At 49.9% G+C, this 7500-nt stretch overlaps 1 non-coding gene across 1 annotated transcript; it reads right to left on the bottom strand.

The window, feature by feature from the left end:
• Positions 1 to 1731: 1731 nt before the first annotated feature.
• Positions 1732 to 1886, bottom strand: LOC143175720 (5.8S ribosomal RNA). Its single transcript, XR_013000406.1, has one exon. It is a non-coding gene; the product is annotated as a 5.8S ribosomal RNA (ribosomal RNA).
• Between the last annotated feature and the right edge of the window lie 5614 nt (positions 1887 to 7500).

The raw sequence follows: 7500 nt of genomic DNA, 5'->3' as shown, positions 1-7500 counted from the left end.
CCCGTCCGAGAAGAATTTTCGGGGACTGGACGACCGAAGCGGATCTCGCGCGGTCTCGCGATCGACAGTGAAGAGAAGTGCAGAAGAGGAAAAGAAGACACGACAAACACACACCATGGGGCGACCGACGCGTTCGTTTCAACGCTTTCGCACAAAGTCGGCGGCGGTTATATATTTATATCATTATATTCCGGCGGACGGGACGCGACGTTCGAAAGCCTCGCCAAAGAGGAGCTCCTGCCTCTTCCTCTCTCTTTTCTACGAGAAAAGATAAACGTATTTTACGGGGATACGGAAACGTTACCACGTGGTGTCACACACGATCGTCCGTCTCTTCTCTATAGCAGAAACCGATAAAAATACACCTCCCGAAAGAGAGTATATGGTGATTCTTTTTATATATATATACATTTCGAAATACAACTGAACGTGGCGGAAGCGCACGGTGGTGGTCCAGCGAGGACACGCGACGACGGGGAATAAGAACTATTCGACCCGTTACGAATACGCATGCTCGTCCCGCACGATTTTAACACACACCGTGTTTTTCTCCAGTCGTCAAAGCGTTCGTGCGTCGAATTCGAAAAATAAAAAAAAAAGAAAAACACCTTTTCTCTCTCTCGGGGTAAAAGAGTCGATGTGTATTGTGTATAAAGGTTCTGCGAGAAGTCTCGTTTTGACGTGTGTTCCGCCGATAACGACGATCCTCCGAAACGGGGATACAGAAACGTTACACCTCACAACACGATCTCCGTCTCTTCTCTATAGCAGAAACCGATAAAAATACACCTCCCGAAAGAGAGTATATGGTGATTCTTTTTATATATATATATTTCGAAATTCAACTGAACGTGGCGGAAGCGCACGGTGGTGGTCCAGCGAGGACACGCGACGACGGGGAATAAGAACTATTCGACCCGTTACGAATACGCATGCTCGTCCCGCACGATTTTAACACACACCGTGTTTTTCTCCAGTCGTCAAAGCGTTCGTGCGTCGAATTCGAAAAATAAAAAAAAGAAATACACCTTTTCTCTCTCTCTCGGGGTAAAAAGAGTCGATGTGTATTGTGTATAAAGGTTCTGCTGCGAGAAGTCTCGTTTTGCCGTGTGTTTCGGTAACGACGATCCTCCGAAACGTACATCTCATTCGTAAGAGAGGAAGAAAACAATCTCCCTGGGGCCAGTCGGTAATATACCGACATACGACGTGTCGTGCACATCCGTCTCACGCACGGTATACAAAATATGAATAAAACGTGTGTAGTCTCTCTCTCTCTCTCGACTTCTTAATATTTTCTTTCACCTCTGACGCATCATTTCAGGTGACGTCGGGAGCGCGGGAAAAAAAATTTTTCTAAACACACGAAACCGTTCATCTCACGAACAGCCGAAAAAGTTGTCGCTCAGATCCATATCGCAGTGGAGCGGTATCCGCGGGCGGTCGTAATTGAACGACGCACGACGCCGCGAACACTCACGCGAGTCCATACAAACGATTCCGATCGTTTTGCAACAACTAGAACGTACACTGTCCGTGAAATTCACAGAATTTTCGCGTGTCCGCGACAAACGCCGACGAGACACCCATCGTTCGCTCGTACGTAGCATCCTTCTCTTAACCCGACTCAGAGACGTTCTTTGCGCCCTTCGGTAAAAAAACGTTCGATCCGAAGAGGTGAACGACGGCGGGGATTTGACAGAGCTACGCAAGCAGTGTATGGTACGTAAACGACCCTCAGCCAGGCGTGGTCCAGGAATTGTATCCGTGGACCGCAATGTGCGTTCGAAATGTCGATGTTCATGTGTCCTGCAGTTCACACGTTGACGCGCAATTAGCTGCGTTCTTCATCGACCCACGAGCCAAGTGATCCACCGTTCAGGGTAATCGTATAAATTTTATATTTCACATATATAATTTTATTCTCATTTGTTCGACCTAATATCTCTCTTCTTTCAAAGAGAAGATAAAAGTTGATACCTGAATCTCCGACCAGCGCGCGAAGGAGATTCAGGCGTCGCCTTGGAGACGACACCGAAGCCTTTCGAGACGAAAAACGTTCAAGTAATATGTATATATTTCTCGACGTTCCGGGCGTATAGTGCATTCAAAAACCCGCGAAAGACGCAGAAGACTCGCACGCGTGGAAACGACGGGGATATATTTTGTATCCTACCCGATACTGAATCCATCGCGTGCAGTCGACCCTCGCGTTCTTCCGATCAGACGCATCTATTGTTGCGCGCATGTTTTCGCGTCGCATCGCGCGAAACGTTGCACGAATCGTACCGATCGATCGATTGAAAGCAAATAATGAAAAAAGACTTCACAGCTGGCTCTTTGCCGGTCATTCGTCCCATGTTATCTCTTGCCGCGAAATTGGCGCGCAAGAGTTGGGTGTCAGACGCGCGGCTTTAAAACGAGCTTCACGGCCGGTCCCTTCGTTACCGCTTTCGTTCTTTCTCTCGGAACGACCATGAACGAACACGACGAGCGACGCTACGGCATACACACGTCCACGGATTCGATTAAAAAAACAGACTTCACAGCTGGCTCTTTGCCGGTCATTCGTCCCATATTATCTCTTGCCGCGAAATTGGCGCGCAAGAGTTGGGTGTCAGACGCACGGCTTTAAAACGAGCTTCACGGCCGGTCCTCTCAATTCCGTGTACGGTACACGCAAGATGCGGGTTCCACTTCCAGACTACCCGGTCCCTTCTCTCTACGAGAATCGATAGTAGAAGAACGGCTCGAAAACGCGTCTCAGAGACTAGGGGAAAAGAAGCGGTATGCGAGCGAAACGAAAACGCATTATGGAAACGTCGCGAAACAATGTTCGACGGTTGCTCGGTTCCAATCGTGCGGCCGTTTCAATTTCTCGTGCGCTTCACCGTCCCTCCGTAACTCTGGCCGATCGCGTATACCGAAGAGCCGACACGCGCAAAAACCACAGGCATTGTATACTGTGTATATATATATATATGTTACAGTCACAGCCTTCGCGCGTTTTACTCTCCGACGCGGGGTTTCCACGACGAAAGAGAGACAGTTTCGTGGCGGGTGACTCGGCCGAATCGCTACGACGGGTATTTCTATTATAGAACGAATCATCGCCACCCTTTACCAGTGCCCGACGAAGGAATCACAAGGTCATCTGGAGTTTACAATGCCAGCGACGGTAATTCCAACGAAGACCCGATAAGTCAACTCATCGTTCTATTTCTCCCCGTACAGAAAAGCGAATCGACGCTAATGCACCTCGCGCAAGCACGAACGTTCTCTTCGCGTGGATCGTCCCATCGTCCAAAGATGTAAAGACGCATTGGAGATCGTGGTCTCTGGCGGGCTCATTGCACGCCCCACTGCATATCTTTCCTCGAATCGAGAATGATTCGTCCACTAAGGCTGCGAAACTACGCGTCGAGGAAACTAGGGGAAAGAAGCGGGATGCGAGCGAAACGACAATACATTATGGAAACGTCGCGAAACAATGTTCGGCGGTTGCTCGTTTCCTCCTGCGGACGTTTCATTGCTCGGGCGCTTCACGTCCCTCCGTAACCTTCGCGCGATCGCGTGCCCCGGAGAGCCGGCAACCGGTGAACCACAGGCGTATAAACTATAGTCTTCTATAGCAAGCCTTCGGCGGTTACTCTCCGACGCGGGGATTCCACGACGAGAGAGAATTTCGTGGCGGGTGACATCGGTCGAAACGCTACGACGGGTATTTCTATTATAGAACGAATCATCGCCACCCTTTACCAGTGCCCGACGAAGGAATCACAAGGTCATCTGGAGTTTACAATGCCAGCGACGGTAATTCCAACGAAGACCCGATAAGTCAACTCATCGTTCTATTTCTCCCCGTACAGACAAGCGAATCAACGCTATCGCACCTCACGCATGCACGAACGTTCTCTTCGCGTGAATCGTCCCATCGTCGAAAGATATAGCCGCTTGGAGATCGTGGCCCATCAAGTTCTTCCGTAACTCCTGCGCGATCGCGTACCCCGGAGAGCAGGCAACCGGTGAACCACAGGCGTATAAACTATAGTCTTCTATAGCAAGCCTTCGCGTTTACTCTACGACGCGGGGATTCCACGACGAGAGAGATTTTCGTGGCGGGTGACACGGCCGAATCGCTACGACGGGTATTTCTATTATAGAACGAATCATCGCCACCCTTTACCAGTGCCCGACGAAGGAATCACAAGGTCATCTGGAGTTTACAATGCCAGCGACGGTAATTCCAACGAAGACCCGATAAGTCAACTCATCGTTCTATTTCTCCCCGTACAGAAAAGCGAATCGGCGCTATCGCACCTCACGCAAGCAGGAATGATCTCTTCGCGTGGATCGTCCCATCGTCGAAAGATGTAAGACGTACAGAAATCGTGGTCCATCACGATTATTCGTAACTCTCCGAGTCGCGTATCTGAGAGTAGGGCAAACGGAGAACCACAGGCATAAATAATACTATATATTTCTTATATAGTTAGCCTTCGCGTTTTACTCTCCGACATGGGGATTCCACGACGAGAGAGAGTTTCGTGGCGGGTGACTCGGCCGAATCGCTACGACGGGTATTTCTATTATAGAACGAATCATCGCCACCCTTTACCAGTGCCCGACGAAGGAATCACAAGGTCATCTGGAGTTTACAATGCCAGCGACGGTAATTCCAACGAAGACCCGATAAGTCAACTCATCGTTCTATTTCTCCCCGTACAGAAAAGCGAATCGACGCTATCGCACCTCGCGCGAGCACGTAACTACTCTTCGCGTGGATCGTCCCATCGTCGAAAGATGTAAGACGCACGGAAATCGTGGCCCATCAACGTTTTTTTGTAACTCTGCCGATCGCGTATCACAGAGCCGAGACGCACATACCACAGGCGTATAATACCGTTTTCTTTCGTATGGTAAGCCTTCGCGTTTACTCTTCGGCGCGGGGTTTCCACGTCGAGAGAGACTTTCGTGGCGGGTGACATCGGTCGAAACGCTACGACGGGTATTACTATTATAGAACGAATCATCGCCACCCTTTACCAGTGCCCGACGAAGGAATCACAAGGTCATCTGGAGTTTACAATGCCAGCGACGGTAATTCCAACGAAGACCCGATAAGTCAACTCAACGTTCTATTTCTCCCCGTACAGAAAAGCGAATCGACGCTGTTGCACCTCACGCAAGCACGAACGTTCTCTTCGCGTGGATCGTCCCATCGTCGAAAGATGTAAGACGCACGGAAATCGTGGCACATCACGTGTTTTCGGAACTCTGTCGACCGCGTATCTCAGAGACGACGCGCGCGAACCACTGGCATATACTATTATATATCGCGTTTTACCCTCCGACGCGGGGATTCCACGACGAGAGAGAGTTTCGTGAGCGGGTTGACTCGGAAGAAACGCTACGACGGGTATTTCTATTATAGAACGCATCATCGCCACCCTTTACCAGTGCCCGACGAAGGAATCACAAGGTCATCTGGAGTTTACAATGCCAGCGACGGTAATTCCAACGAAGACCCGATAAGTCAACTCAACGTTCTATTTCTCCCCGTACAGAAAAGCGAATCGACGCAATCGCACCATACGCGTGCACGTAAACAACTCTTCGCGTGGATCGTCCCATCGTCGAGAGACGTAAGTTTTCATAGTATGAATTCGCGTTTTACTCTCCGACGCGGGGATTCCACGACGAGAGAGAGTTTCGTGAGCGGGTTGACTCGGAAGAAACGCTACGACGGGTATTTCTATTATAGAACGCATCATCGCCACCCTTTACCAGTGCCCGACGAAGGAATCACAAGGTCATCTGGAGTTTACAATGCCAGCGACGGTAATTCCAACGAAGACCCGATAAGTCAACTCAACGTTCTATTGCTCCCCGTACAGAAAAGCGAATCGACGCAATCGCACCATACGCGTGCACGTAACAACTCTTCGCGTGGATCGTCCCATCGTCGAGAGACGTAAGTTTCCATACTATGAATTCGCGTTTTACTCTCCGACGCGGGGATTCCACGACGAGAGAGAGTTTCGTGAGCGGGTTGACTCGGAAGAAACGCTACGACGGGTATTTCTATTATAGAACGCATCATCGCCACCCTTTACCAGTGCCCGACGAAGGAATCACAAGGTCATCTGGAGTTTACAATGCCAGCGACGGTAATTCCAACGAAGACCCGATAAGTCAACTCAACGTTCTATTACTCCCCGTACAGAAAAGCGAATCGACGCAATCGCACCATACGCGTGCACGTAACAACTCTTCGCGTGGGTCGTCCCATCGTCGAGAGACGTAAGTTTCATAGTAAGCCTTCGGCGTTTTACTCTCCGACGCGGGGATTCCACGACGAGAGAGAGAGTTTCGTGAGCGGGTTGACTCGGAAGAAACGCTACGACGGGTATTTCTATTATAGAACGCATCATCGCCACCCTTTACCAGTGCCCGACGAAGGAATCACAAGGTCATCTGGAGTTTACAATGCCAGCGACGGTAATTCCAACGAAGACCCGATAAGTCAACTCAACGTTCTATTTCTCCCCGTACAGAAAAGCGAATCGACGCAATCGCACCATACGCGTGCACGTAAACAACTCTTCGCGTGGATCGTCCCATCGTCGAGAGACGTAAGTTTTCATAGTATGAATTCGCGTTTTACTCTCCGACGCGGGGATTCCACGACGAGAGAGAGTTTCGTGAGCGGGTTGACTCGGAAGAAACGCTACGACGGGTATTTCTATTATAGAACGCATCATCGCCACCCTTTACCAGTGCCCGACGAAGGAATCACAAGGTCATCTGGAGTTTACAATGCCAGCGACGGTAATTCCAACGAAGACCCGATAAGTCAACTCAACGTTCTATTTCTCCCCGTACAGAAAAGCGAATCGACGCAATCGCACCATACGCGTGCACGTAAACAACTCTTCGCGTGGATCGTCCCATCGTCGAGAGACGTAAGTTTTCATAGTATGAATTCGCGTTTTACTCTCCGACGCGGGGATTCCACGACGAGAGAGAGTTTCGTGAGCGGGTTGACTCGGAAGAAACGCTACGACGGGTATTTCTATTATAGAACGCATCATCGCCACCCTTTACCAGTGCCCGACGAAGGAATCACAAGGTCATCTGGAGTTTACAATGCCAGCGACGGTAATTCCAACGAAGACCCGATAAGTCAACTCAACGTTCTATTACTCCCCGTACAGAAAAGCGAATCGACGCAATCGCACCATACGCGTGCACGTAACTACTCTTCGCGTGGATCGTCCCATCGTCGAGAGACGTAAGTTTCCATACTATGAATTCGCGTTTTACTCTCCGACGCGGGGATTCCACGACGAGAGAGTGTTTCGTGAGCGGGTTGACTCGGAAGAAACGCTACGACGGGTATTTCTATTATAGAACGCATCATCGCCACCCTTTACCAGTGCCCGACGAAGGAATCACAAGGTCATCTGGAGTTTACAATGCCAGCGACGGTAATTCCAA

The sequence above is a fragment of the Nomia melanderi genome, unplaced genomic scaffold, assembly GCF_051020985.1.
Source record: "Nomia melanderi isolate GNS246 unplaced genomic scaffold, iyNomMela1 scaffold0169, whole genome shotgun sequence".
NCBI classification, from domain to species: domain Eukaryota; kingdom Metazoa; phylum Arthropoda; class Insecta; order Hymenoptera; family Halictidae; genus Nomia; species Nomia melanderi.
This window is presented reverse-complemented; position numbering and strand designations above follow the sequence as displayed.